The sequence below is a fragment of the Carassius auratus genome, unplaced genomic scaffold (assembly GCF_003368295.1).
Source record: "Carassius auratus strain Wakin unplaced genomic scaffold, ASM336829v1 scaf_tig00217700, whole genome shotgun sequence".
NCBI lineage: Eukaryota > Metazoa > Chordata > Actinopteri > Cypriniformes > Cyprinidae > Carassius > Carassius auratus.
The window spans coordinates 13,306-40,000 of record NW_020529198.1 but is presented as its reverse complement, the minus strand read 5'-3'; the positions used below and the strand labels follow the sequence as shown (position 1 = coordinate 40,000).

The following is a 26,695-nucleotide window of genomic DNA, read 5'->3' as shown; positions in this document are numbered from 1 at the left end:
ACACACATATATATATATATCAAAAAGTAGCAAAGTATTACATAAAATAAAACATACTGTAAAGTAAAATAAATCAGTTATTGAACACTAGAATATTGAAGTAACTGGTATGACCAAAAAAAAAAAAAACGTGGCCAATCTATAAATATGTGCCATGTATTAACAGAAAGTACATCTTGTCTCCATCTCTGTAGCGGTGAATCAGTGGGAGTCTGTTAGCGTGGAGTGTAGGCGTGTGAAGCCGCCACGTCACTTCATTTCTTCCCTTCCTGTTCATATGTGTTCAGTTGTCATTTCTGGCACTCTTTTTGCACAGTGAATAACGGGTTAGTTTGTAGTGGCAGAACAATATATAATAGCTCGAACAATTATGTACTGAAATAACTCTCTCAATCACTTCTTGCCCTCTTTCTTCTTTATCAATAAAAGTGACCAAAAAGCAGAATTAGGCATGTATGAAAGTGGATGTGCGTTTGTGTGTACCTGCTCCCTCTCAGCATGCCTCCTCTCCTCCTCTCTCCGGAGCTGCTCCATCTCCTCATAGCGCCGCCTCTGCTCTCTCTCCTGCTGTTTCCGGAGCTCTCTCTCCCGTCGCTGTTGCTGTGAGGTTGCAAACACATGTGCTCATTAATGAGCCTGCCATAAAATAAATCTCAGTGCCAAGCCCAACTATCAGCCCAGCTTCACAATGGAACACACAGTTCTCTACTTTTACCACTAGGTGTTGCATTAAAAAAAAACCAATGCATTTCGGTAGCCATGCTGAATAGTCTTTCCCCAGCAGGGGCTGCCGACAGGAGCTGTGCTGAAAGGAGGCGGCCTGACAGTGGACCAGCGGGAGACAGATGTGCTGAATGAGAGGTTGACGCCCAGCCGGGCCGCCTGTTTCATCCCCACAGGTATTCGGCTCCCTCCCCTACATCACATAACTCAGGAATATCTCCACCGGCTCAATGACCGTCGTCTTTCTTTGTCTCCCATTTGAAGGATTCCCAAGATGTTGGGCAACCTTCCTGTGGACTGATCATGGCTCAGTGTCTCCCAGGGACTTTTAAAACGGCAGTCATTTCATGAGTCATTACACACACAAAATAGAGTACAGGAAGTGTGTGTCTGGGTATGACCAGAATAATAGCGAAGCATATTGTCTGTTTGTTGCATGGAAAAACAATGCTAAATGCAAACAATAAAATGCAACTAAGCATATAATCATGCATGAGAGCAGAAGAAAATGCTTCCCATGTCTTTAGTTGTTGATGTCAGAGGTTGTGTAAGATTTTGGGTCAAATGCATCTTTTACTTTATAATAAGGCAACTACTTTTTTTTAATCCATACATCTAATGTTGTTGTTGTTAATTTGTTGGGTTATAACTTTATATTTAATGTAAAATCTAGGTCCTAAAGGAAAATCAGTTGAGAACGAGGAACAAGAATAAAATAAAAAGTAAAATAAAATTATATAAATACAAAATATACTATAATAAATGATGACCAATATATAACTTAAAAACAGTATTAAAAATAAGACATTCAGATTAAATTTTTAGCTTTAAACATCTTGGGGAAAAAGGTGCTTTAAATAATACAATACAAATATAATAATTATATATAAAAGCATGTAAATTAATATATTATAAATTGATTCAATTAAATATCGGATTAAATACTTATCTTAGAAGCGAAATGTTTTTTAAATAACATAAATATAAAATACATTAAAATAAAATGTGCTTTACAAATATGAAATATAATAAATGTTAAACTAAATATAAATCAATACAATATTGTAAATATGATACAATTATATTTAGATTAGAAATGTACCTTTAAAGTTATTAATAGATCACTGTAGCGCAAAAGATTTCAGGAACATGTCTTTAAACGGTTGCTCGTCCATCTCCTCTTACCTCCTCTAGTCTCCTCCTTTGCTCCTTCTGCTCCTCGATGCGCTTCTGCCTCTCTGCCAGTAGTTGGCGCTTGTGTTCCTCGTTCTGTTGCTGTTCTAGCTGTTGTCTCCTAAGGGCTTCGGATCGCTCCTTATTGGCCAACTGCAGACGCAGGAAGTCCCGCCTCAGGGTCGATTCCCCAGGGACGTTTATGATAGAGCTTTAAGGAAGATGTTAAATCATCTTTAAGTCAGTCAGGTCTCCACTATACACACATGCATGTGTGTTACCGGAAAAAGGTCTATTTACCTCGGCTCTCCTATGTCTCGCTCTTCCTCCTCCTCTTCACTTCCACTGTACTCATACTCGGTCTCGTCTGAAAACACACACCATGGTAAGATGTAGGTTTTTAGATTTAAGGCAGATTCTGATAAGGACTGTTGTGACAAAACAACAACAACAACAACAACTGATACAAATTTGCATGAAAAATATTAAGTTATTTTTTGAAAGTAGTCAACTCTTACTAAAAACAATATTTAGTGAATCATTTTATTTACGTTGATGATAAATACAATTAAATTAAAAAAATAAAAATAAGATGCATAATAAAATAATAATTTTCCCCATTTTTCATTTCCCTCCCCAAAATATTTACCCTTTTCTAGTTAAAAATAAATAAATCTCATGGAAACTTCCTGTTCATCAACTAATACACGGTTGCAAATAATATAATTTTAATTAAAATATTTATTAATTGTGTTTTCAATTATTATTATTATTTGGTTATCATTGCTATCAATCAAAACAATAAATAAACAAATAAACAATAATTAAACAAATAAAATAAAATACAAAACAATAAATAAATAAAATACGTATTCACTTACATTTTTAGATAGAAGAGATTAAAGACAGATGTTGTGAATGTTGTGAAAACCACTGATAAAAATCTGTATGAAAAATATTTTTAAGTCATTTGTATTTAAAGTAAAAAAAAAAAAAAAGAGTAGTCAACTCTTACTAAAAATAATATTAAATTAATAATTTCATTAATTTATTTATGTATTTATTAATTTTGAAAATAAATAAAATAAAGAATAAAATATACATTAAAAAAATTCTTTTTTTCCCAGTTGAGTTTAACTTCTTAATCTGGTTTTGATAGGGTCTGACCAAAAGTAAAATTTATTGTGATTAACTGGATGACAGGCACGCTAAAAATAATGTTTGGTATAGTTTTGTTTATGCATCAACAGGGAAACAGCATTAACTAAAATAAATAAATAAATAAAAACTCACCCCTCTCTCCTCTCTTCTTTTTGGTCCGGTCAATGTGGTCTTTGAGCTGGATTCGGACCTGTCTCTCGTTGGGAAGGTCTTTGATGAAGGGATGTTTCATGAGCTGTTCAGTACTGGGTCTCTGGTTGTGATTCTTCACTAAACAGCTCTCAATGAACGACTGGAACTTTTTAGACCTAGAGAGAACCACAAACTGATCAGTTTCCCCCATTCTGAATCAGTTACAGATTACTGCAAATTCAATACACTGAGAGGTTCGACCTACCACTTCTTAGACTTGAGACGAGGCGCTGGGTTTCTGGGTATGAGGAAAAGCGCTCGCATCGGATGCATATCGCACAGCGCTGAGAAAACAGACAGGTGTTTGTGTTTAGCAATCACAGTGTTCATATAAAATGCATTTCAGATCATCCTGCATTGTGTTGGACTTACGAGGCGCTCCTTCTGCCATCTCAATAGCCGTAATTCCCAGCGACCACAGATCGCTCTGTAACAAAAACAGTGCTGTTAGGATCTCTGTCTGAAGCCAAAGAGGACCCTCACACCAAAGCAATCAGGTATTATAAGAGCATAATTAAGAATCGCTTGAAGTACCTTGAAGTCATATGTGGCGTCTGGGTTCTCATCACAGGCTATGACCTCTGGAGCCATCCAATACGGAGTGCCAATAAAAGTGTTCCTCCTACCCACGGTACGGTCCAACTGTGCACTCACACCAAAATCAACTGTTGAAAACACACACGGGGAGGATTTGGCCTTAATGTGTCTGCGTGCAGTAACGAGAGGAGAGGTCTTTGATGAAGTGCATGCTGCCATCTGCCTCTGTGCCCCTCTTCCCTCATCACCGCAGGCAGTGTTGTCATAGCAACACTCCCGAACTCAAACCACTCGATGACAAGCCCTAATAACTCCAGAGGAGAGTCATGAGGTCCTCGAGACAGACGGAATCAGCCGACACTCCAACCAGTGTGAGGGATTATAAGCTTCTTAAAATGATTTACTGAAAAAGCGATCATCTACGCTGTTTTTAAAATGTAATTGTATCAAACAGAAATAAATTACATTTAAAAAAATATTTTAATAGAATAGTTATTTTAAACTGCAATAATATGTAACTTTTTCTGATCAAATAAATGCATGTTTGGCAAGCATAAGAGCCTTCTTTCAAAAACATTGGGAAATTAATTTTTGTATAAATAATAGAAAAAAACAACCTCATACTAAAAAAAAAGCAACCTAATTTTCATTATCTCACTCCAAAAAATTTATATTAGCTTAATCATGCAGAATCAGAGTCAAGCTAATAATTTCATATGTCAATGAGCTTGTGAATAGCTTAAGGACAAATGAATGAGTTTTTGATGAATATGTTTTTGAACAGGTTCTTGGAAATTAAACCTTCCTGCACAAACAGATTTAGTTAATTAAAATGAACTATTTGATCTTTTTAGGGGTGGGCAATACACCAGTAAACAAGTTAACCAGTAGAAATTTGTCAACCGGTAGATTCTGGACTATTGTCTTTATCGTGATTAAAGGAACACTCTACTTTTTTAAAAATAGGCTCATTAACTCCCCTAGAGTTAAACAGCTGAGTTTTACAGTTTTCGAATCCATTCAGCTGATAATGTAAATAGTTTTCTGGTGTTGCATAATATCACTGCACCTGCTGCACCCATGGTACGGCAGCAAAGTTCCTTGATTTTTACGCATGAATGAGAGAATAGTTCCCAGTCATATCGGCCCATAAAATCGCAACGTTTCATTTTCCATCAGTCTTAGTACACGATGTAACTACAGAAGAGTCAAGCTGTAAATAGGAAAAATACAGAAAACTCTTTGGTCATTTATGAGTGAGATGCTAATGGTCTAATCAGATTCAATGATCTTTGCTAAGCTAAGCTAAAATGCTACCACCAGACCCAGAGAGCAGCTGAATAGATTCGAAAACAGTACAACTTGACTTTTTAACTCTAGGGCAGTTGGAAAATGAGCCTATTTCCGAAAAAAGTGGAGTGTTCCTTTAACTTGAGGTGTGCCGTAGTCACGAAAATGTATCTCTGCACACATTTTTAAGCATTAAAGTTTTTTAAGCCATTTAAATGCAAACAACAGCACTACATGTGTGTTTCACATGAATTGGCTGCTCATAGAGCGTGCAAATATTTGTGTTGCTTTGTTTGCCTTGAATGGTTAAATACACATATACTTACATGAATGAGAATGCCAGATTTTGCAAGTATCCTCGTAAACATTAATTTAAGAAAATCTCTCACCGCTCTTGACTAAATCACTTTCGTATCTTTAATAATAATAAATTAAATTTACACAGTGAAATGCAGTGTTTTTGATTAACTTATACAATGTGTGTTGTATTTATTTATTGTAGATTTTTTTTTCCTGTTGCTTGTAATTAGTTACTTATTTTAAGTGAGCTTGAGTGGGTTTTTTTTTTAGCCTTAAGTTAGTTTTTTCTGTGATACTGACAGTGGTGACAAGAATTATGGAATTTCTATGGTAACAAAAACTTTGATGTCATAAAATTCTTAATAAAAGCAAAAATTGTGATTTAAAATTACTCATATTGCGATATAACATTTTAATTTTATCACCTTATGTGTTTGATTAGCACTTTAACTCGATTTTAAACCTCCAATGTAAGATTGAAAGAATAATGACATTTTATATTACAGGAAAAAAGCCTGTTTGTAGATTTTAGACACTACTAAAAACAGTTAAATTATCATTGTTGTAACTTTTAGTTAGTTTAACCTCAACACTAATTCATACACATTACAGAAGCTTCTTCTACTGAATGAACATTGCATTTGTCAGGGGGTGTGAACTCACCTAGTTTGACTTCCGCATTTTCCGTGAGCAAAACGTTCTGACCTTTGATATCACGATGAATGACCTTATGTTGATGCAAGTGGGTCAGACCCTATCAAAACCAAATGAAGAAGTTAAACTCAAGTGGAGAAGGTCAAATGAGGAAACACTCTTCAAAAAGAACACTTCTGGAAGCTAATAATGTCTTTCAGTGGCCCACACTACACACACACACTCACCCTGAGGATCTCTCTGCAGATGTAGGCCGTCCACTCCTCTTTCAGAGTGTTTCCTTTGGTGTTCTTTATCAGGTCTGTCACCGAACCAGCACCACAAAACTCCATCACCAGCTACAGACACAACACGTCAACAAAATTAGGATAAAACCCAAGAAGCCACAAAAATGAGGAAAAATCTCATTCAGTAGAGATCTACATTGGTGCTGTCAAACAAACAGAATTGGTTGCATTATTTCCATCGAGAGGTCATGTGTGAATGGGATCCGATGTCGGAATTCTGGCTGATAATCCACACATAAATTATATTTTAAAGTGCATTAAAATAGAAAACATTTTAAACTGCAATAATATTTGTTTGTTTTTCTGTATTTTTGATAAAATAAATTCAGCCTTGAGCACATTAAACTATAAAAATAAAATTTACATAATAAATGATGTTAATATCTCCAAGCAAAATACTATTTTTAACATTAAGCAAAATTTGTCAAAAAATAAATAAATAAATGATCCATGTGTCTACAAATGTTCTATTTTTTTGGTTAGGCAGCTTACAGTTTAAAGTGGCAGAACCAGTATTTTTATTAGATGCAACATTCGACACTCACACATACATGCAAATTCACACTTTTCAGCTGAAACTAGATCTATGAAAGACAACTAGTTCCAGGGCAACTTCATTTTCCCACTTTTAAGAAGTTGAAATGACAATATAGAAGTATTAGTGGTTTAAAAAAAGGGAATTTCATAGTTGTTTCCAGAGAAAAGCCTCCATCTAATAATTCTCGGTTTTCACTCAATGAAAGTGCCATGCAGTTTCTTTCCTATAGCCCAATCTTTCTCTTAACATTGGGTTTGGAAGTTTGCATGTCACTGCTCCCTACTATAACTCCGTTTTTACTTTGGCTTTACCTTATCTCCCAAGGCACTCAAATTAATAGAGCCATATTCTCTTTAAGGGCCCTCAGGGGCACAATAAAAGTCAATAAATGTAATTTCTGAGCACAATATGATGGTTTTTCTGAAACAATGATTGGTTTTGAATCTCTCTTGAGCTGGCCCTCAGATGGGTCCAAATATGTTTGGCCTCTGGGACTCTCCAAAGCCACGACTGCTGAGTTGGCAACATTGTTTTACTCTAAGGGAAATCCTTCTTACAGAGACGCCCAGTGGAGTGTGGTTGTGCTGACCACATGCTCCAGTGCTAGTAAATGTTTTCAGCATGTCACTTATCTTTCTGTTGCTGGGCAAAGAAAGCGAAAAAGCTCACCACAGAGGAAATGAGGCTGGCAGTTTGCGTTCAATGCATAGAGATGAAAACAACAAGGCCTAGGCAGCTATACGCAAAGTGTGAACATTGCGTTTATGTGTGACAGATCGGCAACGGTTGAAAAGTGTTACCTTACCAGTGATGAAAAAGCTATGTTTGAGGCTGTAGCTTCTTATGTTTAAGCATATTCCTGGTATTAATGTGTGTTATGTATTAATCATAATCTTGAACTTTTCTGATTATGTCACTTAGGCTCCACATGTTAGATTTGCCACACTCAAATATTTTTCCTCATTAAATATAAGAAAAGACCTTGAATAATTAAAATAAAACTAGTTACACCATAGTCAAGCTTTAGTTTGATGTGGTTGCAAATCTTCATTTAAGATATAGCATGACAAAAAACTCAAATAACAATATGAAAACTACTACCAAACTACTCAAAAAGTTAGAAACATCACTACTTTTAGCTTCCTAACACTGTATTGTATTACACACATTAATAATGAAACATTTACACACTCTAATACCATGATTCTTTCTGCCTACAATTAATTTAGACTGACCCAGAGCTGGTCATCCATGCCAGGTGGGTTCTTCTTGATGAAGGCACCATAGTAGGTGGCGATGTTTCGATGGTGGGAGTATTTTTTTAGCATGTTGATCTCAGCTTTGATCTCCTCCTCCTCATCCTGTCAAATAAAATACACAACACTTGAGACTTCGAGAGCAGGAAAATACCATGTTTCTTTGTCTTTGAGTGAGTCATTGTCAGGAAACTGTTCAACAGTGTGATTTACTACTGTACATAACAGCAAAAATATTACATTTATTATACGTAGTAATTCATATCACTGTTATATCCCTGTTTGCCACTATAATAACGACTAAATTTGGAGTAAAACTGTTATCAAACAGGTTTCCTTAAACACTCTATCCATCTGTTATTGGTCAGCCAAACAGATAGTCCCGCCCTAAACTAATGCCACTGGTTAAGACTGTTGCTATGTCCGGCTGATTAGAACAAGCATAAAACAAAGCAATGATTCTACAGTCCCTGTGAAAAAGAACCAACTTCTAAAATGGCATGAATATGACAAATTTTTTTTTATAATAAAAAAAAGTATTTTGAACATAAAATAACAATACCAGGCATTTTTGTCACTTTTACATTTAAATGGCTAATATATAACTTTAAGTAAATAAAAAAATTAAGGTGTCAGTTTATTTTAAGGTCTAATTCTCACTATTAATTAGGGATGCACCGAATCCAGATTTTTTGGGTTCGGCCGAATACGAAACCAAATACCGAATCCTACTCGCATCCTTATTCCATTAACATTGGTTCCGCACAGAGGTAGATCTTTGCCGTTTTTGGCAGTAGTGGAAATCACTGCTGGTTTGTTTTCCACCACTGAAGAGAAAATTGAACATGTAGCTCGACTTGAATCGCCTTCTTTTGATTGAAAGTACTGCCAAACAAAACTTTTTTTTTTGCTTAGGAGTTACATTTTCTGATTCTCACAGGGGCTCACAGAGTCTTTTATGCGCAAAAGTTACGTTTTTTTTTATTATTGGCGCACGGTATGCGCGCTCATAATGGAAGCGACGCGCTCGTTTTTTCAAGGCGCGTCCGCACCTCTTGGAGTTAAAAACTGCTCAACTTTTCAGGATGCAGAAAGTTCACCACAGGTCATTTGACAAGAACCAACTCAATCAACTTCCTTCGGGGTGAAATTCCCTGTGGTTTTTGCGTTTGGAAGAATGCCCAAACACTGCAGCGTGTTTTACTTTTCTTCGTAAATAATTCTTTTAGCAGAGTTACAGAAAGGGTTTTTTGGTGGTGGAAATCCATTGCTGAAATGTCCTTGTTGTAACAGAGATCACAGCTGATGGTTGCTTTGCAACGACAGACGCCTCAGGTGCGCAACTGCCCGAGCACTTTGGAAACGGTCCACATGTAAACACCTTCACGTAATCAACAGCCGTGTGACGTTGACCAGCATAGCGCAAGCCTAGAATTTGGTTCGGTGGGAAAAAAATCTAAGGTTCAGCCGAAACCGAACCCCGTCAAAAAGCCCAGTATTCGGCCGAATCCGAATTCTGGATTCGGTGCATCCCTACTATTAATACATTATTTTGGCTAAATAAACTACTAATTTGCTGCTCATTTATATTTAGTAAAGGAGTTGTTAAGATAGGTATAGGAAAATTAGTGTATTAATATAATAATTAATATGTTCATATTTTTTCTATTAATAACATAAATAAAATATTTTAAAAGTTAACATTTTTACATATTTAGCTTTCAGTAAAATAAAAAAATATATATTCATAATTAAAATATCCAAAATGCATCTGAACGGATGGCCTGCCCATCTCAGGGCTCACACACACACACACAGACACACACACATTCACACCTACAGGCAATTTATAGTAGGTAAAGCATGACACATTCATGTTTGTGTTTAAATTACATCATGCAACAAGCAAAGAGTGAAAGTGTAAAAGTAAAACCAACATGGAGAGAAACAGGAAACCGAGGCAGCTACTTGCGCTCTTACCCCTGTGACATCCATGACCTTGATTGCAGCAAGCTGGCCGGTCTTAACATGACGTCCCTGTAGAGAGAAAGATAAGAGAAAGGACATGTCATTCATGAGCGTCATACAAACATAACACTGGCATTATTGAACATGTGGTAATGGGATCTATCTGTGGCAGAAGAATAGGTGGATGTAAGCCTCTGGCACGCGGCATGATTATGTAACAGCATAAAAAAAACACACACACCCATAAACAGACACACGCTTCCTAGAATGATTGAAACAGACCCAAATACCTGTGTGAATAATCTGTACAATTTCATGTTTGTGAATGTGTGTGTTACAGTGCCACCAGATGACAACTCGAATCTCAAATCTCCAAAAGCGTTATGCAACCGAAGGAATCTGGAAATGGAAATCACTGTCCCAGGTCTGCCCCAATTCCCTCATGTTTACCTGTTAAGTTGCTAACTTCCCCCAAGCTCAATTTGATTTCATAACCAGAAACGAGAGAAACAGACACGGTGGACGCATATCATCTGCGCGCTCAGCAGGTCCCGTGTTTTGGGACAATAGCGGGAGATACGGCAGCAGATCTGAGCAGAAGTGCATTCATCTGAACACCAGAATCACCCAGTGTGTGCTCTTCAGAATGAATTATGCACACTTCATCTCCTCACCCAACACACTCCCACTGCTTTTATTCTGAGCAGAGGAGATGTTTCAGCAAGAGAAGGAGGGGAAGAGCGAAAAAGGGGGGAAGGAAATAGGATGACATGAGGAAAGAGCGTCATACTAGTCCCACCAGTGCTCATTAACAACTTCAACCGCTACTGCAAAATATTAACGAGTGGAGAAACCCGCCAAAACCACAGGGCAATATAAAAATCAACAGAGTCAATGAGAAGATCACTGAATAGGGGACTTTTATCATATTTTAATAAACACTGAAACACATAGTTCAAATAAGACTCACATCATTTCGTAAAGCCATTTTGACCATTAACTAACTATACTGAGCATCAAATAACTATTTTTAATAGTGGTCAACCAAAATACCAATATTTTTCTTCTATTTTTGGTATCATCTGATAAGTGTTGGAAACGAGACTGTAGTATTAATATTTATTAAATTTTTTCAAAAACTTTCCTCAATTAGGAAATATTAGGTCAAATAAATATACATTTATTCCAGCATGTTTTTTTTTTTAGATCACTGACAAGCTACGCAATATCACGTTCATTATCGAAGGCGACTCATCTGGGATAATGAACGCAATATTGCGTTGCTTGTCAGTGATCTACGGCTCTGTCTATTAAATGCCGCTCCATTTAAAAGCAAGTGATGGCGATGTAGCGGTAATCACAGAACTGGATTTACTGGATTTACTGACTAGGTGTGCATGATCATATTGTTAGATATATCGCCCAACCGCAGTACACTCTTCTGCGTCAGCCGCGACACAAGGATATGTTTGCTACATGTATTAATGCTTTGATTTGAATGAAAACAGCACATCCATACAGCGCGGCTGACACAGAAGAGCGTACACAGTTTGCGTTCAGCAGATGCTGTTCATTTTTTGTTCAAGTCGTTATTTTTGTTTTCTTGTACAAAAAGTACTCTCGTTGATTCGTAACATTATGGTTGAACCATTTATGGCAGATAAGATTTTTCTGACGATGTCTTTCATACTTTTCTGGACCTTGACAGCGTATTTTACTTGGCATTCTATGGGATAGTCTCAAGCCTCCCGGTTTTCATCCAAAATATCTTAAATTGTGATCCGAAGACGAACTAAGCTTTTAAGGTTTTGGAACAACATGGGGGTAAGTGATTAATTACGAAATGTTAATTTTGGGGTGAGGTATCCCTTTAAGCATCATTTACATTAGCTTTATATTTAAGCCATCCTGCTCAAAGACAGAGGTTCCAAAACCTATTTTGTCAGCTAAACCTTATGGACAGAAAATATTTAAGTAACCCAAGATTTTTTAAGTTAATATTTAAATAATTTAACAAAAATGAAATGTTGTAAAGTTCTGTCCACAAAAATTTAAGAAAATTATGCAAACGTGAAAGTTAAGAAAGTGAACATTGCACATAGTGTTTCCAAATACATGTTAAGCATTGTAGCCTCTCTGAAAACAAGGCATTACAAGCTGCACACGTGAATTTCAGTTTTATTTTCACTAATTATGCATCTCCATTGTTTATTATAATGTTACATTTGATTTAGTTTTTTTATTAGCTTTTCATCAACTCACAAATGCCCTACAGTTCCCTCATAAATCTTGTTTGGTTAACCAAAGATAAAAAAAAATATCCACATTAACTGTTCTATAATTTTTAAGTGTTTCTTCCCATGCTGTGTGTTTTAGGTGATTGCTATGCCGTTTCTAAAGTGGTCTGAATGGATTTCCTAGCCTGTTCTGGGCAGTTGCTTTCGATATGGCTTGGTAGTTTTGAAGCTTTTGAACTGGAAAACATGTTGGCTAGACAAAAATGCTGGCTTATTTGAAGACATCTGTGACAAAACCCATGAGCCAATCATCATGATAATACATCTGACTGAAAGTAATAAATTATGCTGGCATATTAATGAATCAGATGTGTGGACGTGGTGAATGGGTGCATGTGTGATGGGTTTGCGCCTTACAGCTCCACGTCTCTCCTGACGAGGAGATTCACAGGGCCGACTGCTAACCGGAAAAACCATCTGCCATCTTGACAGAGATTAACTGAAAAGTTCTGGACCGTTGACGTGTAAGATAAGACTGTCCTCAATTGCCATAAGCCATGAAAAAAGCAAGACGCAAATGTCCCGCCTGTGCAGTATTAATGATAAACATAACTGTGCGCAGAATGGAATATTACCATACTGCACATATATGCCGTACATTGAGCAATATGTTAGAAACAATATGCAAAACAGTCAGCAAAATGCAACAAAGTTTTTCAAACTGTTGTCACATTATCTCATTACATTTCATGATAAACTTGACTGTATTCATCCAAATAACCGTATTTATTTTTAAAATAACTGCAATTTTGCATTTTAGTAAGCAAGTACATGTTATGTATATAACTATTATTCAACACCTTGAAGCAAACCACATTTTTATATAAAAAGGTCGTAAATTTTGACGTGTAGTCAAGTAAATTTGACTTAAAAAGCTAGGTAGTTGAGATTTTAATGCAATGTCAGCAGCTCATACTATTCTCATGGCAAGAGTTTTCTAACAATTGTACAGTTTAATCAAATGAAAATGGAAAATATATATATATATATACAATTTATAAAATGTGTAATAAAAATAATAAAATATCAGCACCAATAGTTTTGGGCAGAGTGCCGACATATCTTGCCATTGCACTTTGGGTAGTCCCAAGTTAGAAACCCTGACTCAAGGACCTGCCCTGATCCTACCCACCCTCTCTCTCATAATAAAAGTCAAAAAACACCAAAAATAAATCTTAAAAATAAATACAAATAATAGAAACAGGATCAAATAAAATCAAAAGGTGTTTTAAATATGTATATGATAAACATTCTAAATCTTTTTTTCTGTTAAGTTCTTATTAAAATAAATGAACTAAAAGAAAGAGATATAAAAATGGAAATGAATGATAAAGTTGAGTGCAATGCATCATAGGAATATATATGATATATATTGCCCATTTGCAATAAGAAAACTTAAAATAGATTCAGACTGCACTTATGTAGTATGGTATGCATAAACTATACTGCAAAAATAGTAAATATGGTTTTGAACAAAACTACATAACACAATTTCAACAAAGGCACAGGATGCTTTAGGCTTATTAAAAAAAAAATATTATAAAAAGATTGGCTTTTCCAGAGTCGTCAGCAGATTTTTTTTGTAGCCTGTGTGTGAATGAATGCTTTTAGAATCCAAACAGATAAGCACACGATGCAGTCACAGAACCCTTCTAATCTAGACTGGCAGCTGAAATGCATACGGAGGTCTGTTCCCATTATATCTGAAATGACTTTAAATGGCTATCGGAGAGCTTGCAGTAGTAATGCATTGTAACTGCTGTGAGGAAGACATTGCTGTGCGGTTTCATCATCACGACTGCTATTGGCTATACTCAACACTCCAGTTGTGAGAACTAAGACGGTATCTGCTGGAGGGTAGGGAAGCCAAACAATAGCAATGACAGCCATATATATGTCTTTGTAGAAGTCGTGAAAACGGAACAGTTATTATTGTACAATCAGGATCAGGAAGTCATTTGTCACTGCAAGCCTGCTGTGTTTGGACCGCTTAACTGTAGACACAGGGTGCCAGTGCAAAAAAATAAAAAAATTGAAAAAAAGCACATCGCACCACTTCCTCTCTGTAGCCTAGCAACAGGCCTGGAAGGCGGAGGAGGCTTGTGATTTTCACACTCGTCTACAGACAGCTCCTCTTGTTCCTGAGACATGTGACCTAGTGTGACCCTCTCAGCTCGGTCTCTGAGAGAGCTTTGGAGGGGCCAGAATTTCTTCACTCAACTTCCATTCAGAGAACAGCCTTCAAAAGACCACATGCCCTGCAGTCACTTACGGAATGCAGGAAGTTGGTGTTTTATTTAGAGCCTCATTGTGGAAGCTTCCTTATTTAACCGTAAGCTTTGTGTTTATCGCATAATGTATGGGTGAGAAGAACATGCAAAGCCTTCACTCATACGCTGGACATAGGTTTCTAGGTGCTATGTTGAAAAAACAGTGCTACAATGCTAGGGTGTTGTGGGTGGTTGCCAGGGAGTTGGTATGTGGTTGGTAAGGTTGTTTTTTTCTCTAACTCAAAACACATCCTTCCAAAATCAAATCGGTGGGTTGTCTGAACAACTGAGGATCCCCAGTGTTATCTTAGTACCATTTAGTCAATGTTCTGTCTGTAGTGTTTATAAATTATGAATTTTTTTGTTTTAGTTTAGGTTATTATTTGGAAATTGTCTTGACATCTAACTGAAATAAAAGAGATACACATTTTTGGTAACACTTAAGCCTTTATGTATAATGCATTGTAAAGGGATATTAAAGGGTAAAATGCATTATTTATTTTTAATGTGAATTAAAACACATTATTTATCATCATAAATTATTATAACAATTTCAAATTCATAGTGGAACAATGAATTTATAAGTGTTATGATGTATTAACTCTGGTTACAATTAGGTTACACCATAGAAGGTGCATTACTATGAAAGCATAAGGGTATCAAAATTCATTTTGAAATGTAATATGCAAAATCACAATGCGATATGCAAAATGGCAATGTATTTCTGTAATTAAATGTGCATTTTTCCATACATGTGCAACATTTAGTGCAAAATGAAAATAAAAATTCAATTTTATAATTTACATTTGACATTTTCTACGCTAGTTTTAATATGTAAATTAAAAACATATTTTAACGCTTTGTAAGTTGCAAAATGAAAATGAAATTGTATTACCCAAACTGATTAGCTATGTTTAACATCTCCAAGCAAAAACTGTAGCGAATTTATCATTTAAAAGCCATTAATCCTAAATTTATTTAGAGTTATGGGCTGGACACTTGAGATTGCATTTACATTATGAGAACACATAATACCTGTAGCAAAATGCAGCGTGAATTAAAAAAATTGAGATTTAAATGTCTTTTATTTTTCTTAAATGATTGACACTTACACTTAAAACATTTCAATTGCATTTTCATGAAATACCCTGTGAACAGTGTAGACTAGTCAATGTGGATTTGAAAATGCATTCCGAGCCGATCACGCCCCCAACCTGTCAATGATTATATCAAGGTGTGGCTTGGCAACAAGACGCACAATTGGTCAATATTCCCCATTAACCAAACGCTTTTCACTTGCCTCAGTATCTCTGTTTTACACTCCGATTGATTAACAGCATGAACATTCTTTAAAACATCTTCTTTTGTGTTCCATAAAAGAAAGTAAAGCTGGTTTGGCCGATTAAATGACGACAATTTTCTTTTTGTGTGTATGTGTGTGAACGATCCTTTAAGGGGGTTTGTTGACATGATGCTTTCTTATAATCTTTAAGTGCATGAAAAGAAAGCTCACAAGCTTTGATAAAAGTGCCCACATTTCTATCTTTCTCCTTCCTAACAGATTTCTCTCCAAAGCAATGTCATGTGAGTGGGAGATGAGCGGTCCCACCGCAGCACATCCTGACCCAGAACCTATTTCTTCTAATACAGGGCACGTTTTTAATGGCTTTCTGGATCTCCCAAAATGGCGCCCCACCGGAGAAAGGGCTGTGTGGGATTCTCTGCAGGGACTCAGAGCAATCAAACTTCTGAATTTCTTGAAATGAAAATTCACCATGTATATATTTTCTAAATGCATGTTATAGCCTAGATCTTATTGCGAACAATTCATTTATGCATATGCTTGATTTTTTTGACTACAGACTTCTCACTGAAGACGTACGCAGGACATCTCCAACAAAGCTTCAACAGGTTCATTTTCTCAAAAACCAATAAACAACTTTATTTAACCACGTCCCTGCTCTATAATGTTTCTTTTTCTATAATCCATAACTCCAGTGTTTGGCCTATACCTGCATCTAGTCAAATATAATAATCAATACTTCTTAAATGCTCATCTGTTCCTGCAGGTCAGCGAGGTCATAACCTAAGACCCTTGGACTAATTAAACTGCCTTGCAGCAATCCAAGAGTTCAAAGATCCCCCGTTAATAAGAATAAGACCACTCCGCAATCATCTCTCTTTCTGTGTTGAAACCAAATAGACAGATCTGGAGGCTAAGTAAAGTGAACACGAGGCCCTTTTTTCAGGACCACAATTACAGTACAAAAGCACCATGGTTAAGATGAGCTCCGCAAACTCCAGCAGAGAGGCGGAGTCACGCTGTTACAGCTCTACAGAGTGAAGCAGAAGACATCTGTTTAACAAGACCGACTCCAAAACAAAAAGGGCTCTGCTAAGGACCAGTGCATTTATCTTTTATGCAACTTACTTTAAAGAATTTCTTACAAAAAACCCTGAAACGTCTGATGACCTTTTCTGTAGTATTTTGCATTGCTTAGTTATTGCAAAATAGCTGTTTATTGACATTAATTCAAAAGAGAAAAGTCATTTTTTTATATTCAATTTAATAAAAAGTTAATATAAGCAGTCGTATGTTCACTGTGGCTGCATTTATTTGAACAAAATACAGTAAAAACAGCAACACTATCAAATTTTAGTTCTTAGTATTTAAAATAACTGGTGACAAAGCTGAATTTTCAGCATCATTACTCCAGTCTTCAGTGTTACATGATCGTTCAGAAATCATTTAAATACCGTATGCTAATTTGGTGCTCAAGAAACATTTCTTATCATCAATGTTTAAAACATTTGTGCTGCTCAATATTTCTGCAAATACTTCGACGCATTGATTTTTCAGGATTCTTTTATAATCAGTGCCTTAAAAGAATAAAAAAAAAAAGAATGATCATTTGAATATTGAATGCATTCTTTCTATGTGAGTGAAGCAAAGCAAAACAACTATCTGAAATGACATTACGAATCCACTAGTTAACTGAATAGATAAAAGATGACTATAAATGTTACATTCTACTTGAATATAACTAATGACTGATTTCACATTAAAAAGAAAGCAACTCAGAGTAATAGATGAAAGGACTCGCATAATGAAGCAATTCAAATAAACAGTCTGACTCAGAGAAGAGGAATGCTATCTTATCAAATCAGGAAAAAAGTTATGGGTGTCAACAGAAAAACTGTTCAGCAATACATAAATACCATGATTCGTAATTTCCCTTCCTCTATTATTGCGTTCACATTAAACATTCAGTCAAATCATGGCTGATTGCGACCTGAATGCAGCTTCACCAAAGCCACCAGAATGTCATCAACAAAATGTCTAATTTGGTTTAAAAACTACTCGGCTTCCATATACAGAGGATAATAAATGAATTCCTGTGCCGTTTTAAATAACACCAGAATTCAGAGAGAGAGAGACACTGTGCTTTCTTCATCGCTCACCAACAGACACCGAAATATACCTTTATGTAAAATAAAACCTAAATTTCGCTGCCTGTTAACAGACTACCTGTTTATTCAAGCCTTGGTAATCAGGATGCGGTACAGAGGGAATGTCTGGATTATATGTTTGCCAAGGAAATCATGACTACTACTATTGCTCACACTTGCTCATACTATTGCTAAGCGTTAAACTTTGGTGAGTAATTCATCCTGTTCAGTCTGTTATGGATATGAATTATACTTCCAATGGTTTGGCTTGTTTGAGGTGCACTATTACTTTGCTAAGCCATCTGACTTACAATTAAAAGAAAAGCCATGAAATACTTGCTTTAAAGGAGGGTTGGACATTAAGCAACCACCAAGTGAACATTCAATACACCCCAGCAACCAACCAGAAACCATAAATCAACACTAAAGCAACCATCCAGAGGACCCTGATCCTGAAGCTGTACATAGATTTCAGTTTTTCTACTTCAAAATTTCACATTTAATTAAATCCATCACTTGGGTTTTTCTTTTTAATTAATCAGTGAAAATTGTTTCTACTGATTTTTTTTTCAGTGCAAGAAAGCAAGCCACAACTCAAATTTTCTTCCTGGACCGATATGGACTAGACAGTTGTTTTTCTTAGTTTTTTCCTTCTTCCTTTGTTCTTTTTCATCTCTTCTCTTTATCCTTTTTCCATTCCCAAATTAAAAAAAAAAAAAAATTAATATTATAATTAATATTAAATAGCCAATAGGCTTTATCTGTTGGTTAAAGGCCGCTGTGATTGGACAAAAATCTGTGCAGTGCAGTATGAGTCATCAAAAAGTTATTACTCCAGAAAAAAAATTATAAGAAATTTAAAATGCATTTATCGGCTAAAAAAGCTGGGTAGATTGCTTACCAATTGTAGTACGTTACTGATTGCAAATTACATTACAAAAATTGTATTCTTCTCCCAGAGTTACTGTTTTCCGCCATTTTGAAGAGTACCACATACCATAATAAAGGTAATCAGCCTTGTTTACATTCAGTAAAAAGAGCACACATGCTGAATGTAAACAGTGTTCATTACCTTGATTACATTCAGGGGTACTCTCCAAAATGGCGGAAGATGGTATAGATATATATATATATATCTGTAAGATGGCACATCTTTTTAAATATCTGAAAGTAACATCTGTCAGCTTTTTTGGTCATTTAGTGTTCCTGTAAAAAATGGGATAAAACTAACAATAATACTGATAAAATAATAATAGTAATAAAATTCTACTAATAAGAACAATATAAAAATCCACTAAGGATTAACAAGCTGCTGGATTCATGAATATTAATCAGGATGTCTGCGTTTGCTCAAACTGATTTGCTGAAATCAAAACAGGCCAGGGACGATAATAGCAGAGCCGTAGAGGGAGATACGGCTCTGAGATCTAGAGATCTCTCTACGGCTCTGGATAATAGGTGAGCTCCAGACAAAGCTGAAGAATTCCAAAGGAATGCTGTTGTTTTGACAGGAAAAAAATCACAGATCGCTTGACACAGTGAAACTCTGAAGTGGGTCTGGCGACTGAAAATATAGGTATCTGTGCTAAATAGTGTTGGTCCACTAGACGATGTCATCGTCCATCACCAATGGCTGATAGACATCATGATGTTGCACCGGCATCGTTTATTATTATTTAAAATGTAACATACTCTAACTATGAGTACTTTATGAGTAATTCAGATTACATGTAATCGGTTACTACCCAGCTCTGTCAGCTAAAAGTATCAATATTAAGTATGGAGTATAATAGCATATAATTGACTGCACAAAACCTGTTGAAGAACGCCAAGATCCCATAACAACTCAGAGATTGCACTCAGAAAACATGGCAGAGGAATTATTGGAAATGAGCATATTCAATCAACTAATAAGGAATGACAGTACGTTTACGCCCTGATTCAGCTGACAAATTAGCGAATTCCCCTGTCTCAAATGATTTTGAATTTTTCTTCCTTCTTCACACTTTTTCTCTTTCACTCTTATTAACACATGCTAAGTATACGTGAAAGGGTGTCCGTTTGATTAGCAGAGTTCATCTTTTGTTGTGATGCATCCGTCTCACTTTCCATAAAAAGGAGATAAATCTCTCACAACATTCTTATCAAGTGAGACTCAGGGAAACAAAATCTAGCACCTAATAGGATATGACCCCTCCATACACCTCCACAAGTGGGCAACACCTCAGATTCACACCTTCTGGTTTTCTCAGTATACTGACTGCACTCGCACAGAGGGCTCAATGTCAGGCCAAAAAACTTCTGCAAACTGCGGCTTTTCTCTAAGAACTTAAAAGCGACAATCACAACCACTTCCTCTTTCGCTTCTTTAATTGGTCTAATAATTCTATACGTGTGCATTAGGTTTTTTTTCAAATGTTAAGAGGTTAGTTCATCCAGCATTACAACATTTCACACTATTAACTTATTTTCATATCTCAAACATTGGCACAGAAAAGGGCGGTATATAAATTCTACCATTTCCTCTCGCGTCGCAGAGAAAATAAATAATCATATGGGTTCAAAATGACATGAGGATGAGTAAATGAAAACAGGATGAACTAATCCTTTAAAAGTATTGCATAATGACGGCGGTTCAGATTGACAGACTGCTTAACTGCTCCTACATCACCGCTCGTGGCTTCAGTGTCCAATCCGACACTTTTATCGGTGATCTCTTCATTTAAAAAACAGATCAATCGTATTCTCCTCTCAGCATGCATCAATCATACCCGAATTAGAGGTCTGATCGCTGTGGATGAAACCAGAGATGATGCAAGTCTTTTCACTTTCAAAAAAGAAACCCCAAACCAAGTTCAAGCACCCCAACCTGTTCAGGCTATGTCAGACCGTGCAAGATTTTTCACAACGCCCATCAACAACTTAAACCTTATATTTTCCCGAATATTGTTTACAAACAAACCACCCTGTCCAAATATGCACGTAAGTGAAATATCTGACTCACACCCACTAGTTTGAGCAGGTAATAGAAGCGGGAGAATAATCTTTCAGAGAAATGAAAAGAAGTATAAGAAAACACATGAGTCTTGACACGTCTGAACATACCACATGAACAACGCAAGAGCCACTAACAGGCAAGTGCAGATCTTTAAGGGAGGGAGAGGGAAAACTTTGAAGCAAACAGCTGAGGGAAATACAAAACATGTTTCTGAGATTATAGAGCCAATCATACTTTTGACTAAACATACACCATTATTTACCTTATATACTTGTCCATAGGTCCCATTTCCCACAAGCTCCACCAGCTCAAATATGCCCGCAGGGTCCTGAGGGGAGAGAATAATAGAAGAGAAGATTAGCTTGCATTATGCTGTCATTGAACATCAAGGAGAATCACACGTACTGTAAACACCGAGATCATCAGAAATGCAGACACTGCAGTCATTAGACCTAACAAAGCGTGTCAATTAAAGTTAAATCTGTTTGTTCGTTGAACATAAAAGTCTATTAAGGTAACCAGTGAGCCAAAGCCAGAAAATTAATTTTGAAACAAACACTGACGCTAAATTATGTCCTATTACCTGCAAACAGAAACAACTTTTTTTCTCCCCAGATTTTTTTCCCCCCAAAATTTCAAAGCAGATAATAATGTTTAGTCTTTTCATACCAATAATCAGTTACCTGTGTGCTGTTATGCAGAAAACTCTGCCTTAATGGAAATGTCTGCAATCATGCCTGACTAAATTAAAGATATTTTTAGCACGAGAACCAATAATATCTACCTGACTGTGCCGTTTCTATTTAAAAGTAACAGCAAAACACCTTATCTGTAGGTGGGAATATAAAAAGCCAACAAGACTGGAATCAAATCACTCTTACTTGTCATCATATTCAGTTACTAAAACTGAAGGAGTTCCCAGAACTGTCAGAATTCAATTCAGTTCCAACAAGCATGATGCTCATGAATATAAGCATGACCAATAAATAATGCAATACACCTGGAACAATATGTTGCCATGGTAATCCGGCAATAGCTGCCATTCATGTCACCAGAGGGGTAATTTATGAAATACGGTTCAGTGAATTCACAAAAACATGCATAACAGCTTAAGCTGAAGATGGTGGAACATGAAGGATAGATACAGGTTAATTGAGATGAATATACATTTAGATTAGTTTATTAATTTATAGAGCACATTTCAAAACAACCAAATTCTGTACAGAGGTATTAAAGAGAGGCAAGCACAGGAGTTATGAGTTGATATTTTAGTGTCAAGTCAAAAGCCTGACTGCTGCGTTTTGAACCTGCAGATGATTTACAGTTGAATTAGGCCAACCCAGGTATAAAGAGTTGGATTCTACTTTGAGGTAATAAAAGCATGAATAACGGTTTCAAGATCTTTCTTAGAGAAAATCACCTAGATTTTGGCAATAGATCTTAGCTGAAAGAAACTACTTTTAATAATAACACTAATCTGCTTATCAAAACTCAAATTAGAATAAAATAAGACGACACCAAGATTTTTGACACGGTCATGAAAATTTGAGGATAAAGAACCAAACTGATTAACTATGTCAGAGGTCCTAGCCTCTGAGAGATTTGTGCAATTAAATAAGACATATTTCAACTGTGCCACCCTAACAGCATTCTGATACTGCCTAAGACACTCCCTGAAGATAAATAAACATCAATGAAGAACCTAGCATATAAGAATCAAAACGTCTAGATAAACGTGGAGAGTGATATAGTTTAGAGTGGGTAGCAACTAATAAGGAGTCTAAAACCACTGGATAATGATCAGAGATAGCAGTGTCCAAAATTTCAAGGATAGTCACTGGAAAACCAAGTAAGAACATCAAGTCCAGTGTGTGACCCTTCTGGTGTGTGGGTCCAGAAACAAACGGTTAAAAATAAAGAGTTCAAAATAAAGGCCCGTGAGACCTAAAAACTTTTTACCCAAATGTTTAGACTGGCAGCAGACATGAATGTTAAAATCACCCAAGTTCAGAAGACTGTCGTAATGTGGCATCAGGGAGGCCAGAAGATTAGAATTTAGAAGATTATTGAAAAAACTCCTTATTAAAGGTCCCCTTCTTCGTGATTCCATGTTTTAAACTTTAGTTAGTGTGTAATGTTGTTGTTAGAGTATAAATAATATCTGTAAAGCTCAAAGTTCAATGCCAAGCGAGATATTTGATTTAACAGATTTCGCCTACAAAAAACGACCCGTTTGGACTACAGCCCTCTAGTTCCTGTAGTAATGACATCACTAAAACAGTTTTTTTGACCAACCTCCGCCCACATGAATTCACAAACAGGGGGCATGGCCTTGTTGCGCTCCGACGGAGAAGAAGGAAGAGCTTTTTGTTTTTGTCGCCATGTCGTTGAAACGCTGTTTTTTCATCTCTGAGTACAATCACCTTTGTTTGGGCTTCCCAGGAACGCTGTACTTTGACATTAATGGTTACAATTTATGTTTAACTCGGTTCCCGAAAATTATAATGCACATGTAAAACTATGTGCAGCTCATTTTTTGCTGAGGACAGCTTGCTGAGGACAACTTTCTCAATCTCAATCAGTTTAATGCCGGATTTGCACAAAGATTATTCTTGAAAGATGACCACAACTGGTAAGTGTATTTTATTATTTAAGTTGGTGCGTTTAACAGTTTCTGTAACTTATTACACAAAGGGCAACGCTGTTCAGATAGGTGAACTGTGTGAAAAATACTGTGTTTTTTTACACGCGAAACATGAACATGTTATATTGTACACTGTAAACACAATCAAAGCTTCAAAAAAAGCGCGTAAAACGGGACCTTTAAAATTAGGTGGTCTGTATACCAGGGCACAGAGCAAGGGGGTATGGAAATCAACATTTAAGAGCTGCACCTCAAAGGTTTGAAAGATTTCATTAGGTAGAAGAATTCACTTAATTGAGTTCTTGAAAATTGTTGCCAATCCACCTGCACAACCAACGGATCTCGGAGAGTTAAAAAAAAATAGGCAGTCTGGAGGAGCAAGTTCTTTAAGATCTGAATAATCACCAGGGCTGAGCCAGGTCTCGGTTACATTTACTGAATGGGATTTTCAGGAAGAACAAGGTGTGTGTGTATATATTAAAAAAAAGAAGAAAAAAACAATACAAAGGGAATACTATGGTAAAGGTTATCTTGGAGAAAGGTGTTCATTTGTAAGCACTTATCAACAGCCCTGCCTTGAAATGCAATAATGGCATATAATGCATTAATGCATTCTAGATCAGTGAGAATCTCAATGAGGCAGGTCCAATATACTTTGGGAAATCTAATTGGCTGTATTCCCACTAACGGTCAAACATTTTTTCTGTTAAGTCCTCTAAATACCTTGGTACGTGAATAGGGATGGGTATCGTTAAGGTTTTAACGGTATTACTACTCTTACCGATACCGCTTAACGGTCCGGTACTTTAACGGTATTCTTATCGGTATTTTGTGTTGTGTTACTTTGTGTTGTGCTAGGCAGTCAACAACTTTGCATTTCTCTGTCTGCACATAATGCACTTTTGAAGATGCTTTGACAGATCCGCTCTTGCATGCAAAAGTTTTTTTTGCACTTATGACAACGAGCATTGTCTGCATCAACTCTAGTGAAGTTTAACAACACTTTGGAATGTTTTGCTGTCTCCGCCATCGTCACTCTTTGTATTAAGCGGGAGTTTCCAAATCCTTCAGGCACTTGCGCTCCTGAGGCTTCTGCCATAGCTAAGAAACCATGACCTGCTCGCTCCATGAAGACGCGGAAATTTCAGCAATGGATAAATGGATTTGCAGCACAAAAAACTGCTTGCAGTAGCTCTGCTACTAAATTAATTTGAAAATATACATACAGCTATGATCAGCTGTTCCTTCATCTTGGCTGATATTTCAACATTGTTACGGTTACATTGCTAAAGTTGAGATTTAAACTCGATGAAATAAAGAACTTGATGTGTGTGCGTGCCGCGCTCATTCTTGTTGTGTGTGTGCGACTGACAGACAGACTCCGCAGCGCGCATGAGAGAGCTCGCAGATCTCACAGACAAACGTCTTAATATGATCGCACATTAGAAATGTTTGGTTAGATAAAATGTGCACGAGAACACTATTAAGCATAGATACATAGTACATACATTTTTTTCCCTCCAGTACCGACAGCAGCACCGATAGTGTCAGATTTTACTGATACTATGGTCTTTCATAATTTAGCCCCGAGGCCAGTTTAATACCGGGTTTCGGTACCCATCCCTATACGTGAACATGGTAATCAAAGTATCATGGTATACACTCTTATATACGCACACAAAGACTGACATGAAAGAGAAGAATTGTTTAATAAATTTGTTATTTTAGTTTTCTCCTTTGCGAATAAAAAGTATTCTCGTAGCTGCATAAAATTAAGTTTGATCTGTTGCTGTCACATAGACTATTTTAACTATGTCCTTACTACTTTTCTGTGCCTTGAATGTGGCAGGTGTGTCACTGTCTATGCAGGGTCAGAAAGCTCTCGGATTTCATCAAAAAAATCTTACTTTGTCTTCTGAAGATGAATGAAGGTCTTATAGGTTTGGAACAACATGAGGGTAATTTAGGGTCTGTATATCAAATAAAAGCTGTTCTTTTGAAATGTATGTTAATCAAAGAATCCTAAAAAAATGCATCACTGTTTCCACAAACATTTAAGCAGCGCAACTGTTTGTCATCCATCATAATTTTTCTGAGCAGTAAACCCGCATACTAGAATGATATCTGAAGGATTGTGTGAAATTCAGCTGTCACAACCAAAAAGTAAAACACTTTAAAATAGAAAATTATAGTTAATAAATAGTTATTCTGAAATTATGATATTTCACAAATACTGTTTTGACTGTATTTTTGATCAAATAAATGATGCCCTGTTAAGCTTCGATCCTTCTTTCAAAAACATTATAAAATGTTTAAACATTACTGTATGAAGTACTATTTGACCTTTGGATATACTGTACTACAAATATAATTTTTCATTAACACAATATCTTATACCGTGACATCCCATAAAGTATTTCATCTGAGGACTCAAAAATCATTATAAATTGCAGCCAGAAGGAACAACCGAAAACAAACATACATTTACAGTAAATTAAAAGCACATGGGTACAAGCTAAAAGTGGAATGTCACAGTATATTCAGCTCAGGTTTTTTAAAACCAAGCACGAGTTTAACACCCAGCCACAGAGTCAGTGTGGGAAGAATTAGGTCAAAAGAGCACTCGGCATTCGGACAGAGACCTTACTCTTAACATCACTGCTGCCGGCTGTGAGCGGAAACCCCATCAACCTCGCCACTGCTCTGAGACCTGACGGAACATTCCCGAAATTACACACCTGCACCGTCACCGTCCTGCAGGAACATCTTCTTCCTGTGATTCTTTTTAAATAAACACTCTCGTATCTATCTTACATAACTCGTGCATGTGCCTGAACCTGCATGACATTTTGTTCCTGAAATAAGACTATGAAACCATACAGTTCTTTACAGAGAAATGTGCTGGAGAAAGGAAGGGTGTATAACATCCATGTTTGCTTAACATTAACTTGGAGACG

The 26,695-nt window shown here is 36.4% G+C and overlaps 1 pseudogene; it reads right to left on the bottom strand.

Moving 5' to 3' along the window:
- LOC113102245 (TRAF2 and NCK-interacting protein kinase-like) overlaps positions 1-26,695 on the bottom strand; it is a 60,015-nt pseudogene that overhangs the window by 22,090 nt on the left and 11,230 nt on the right.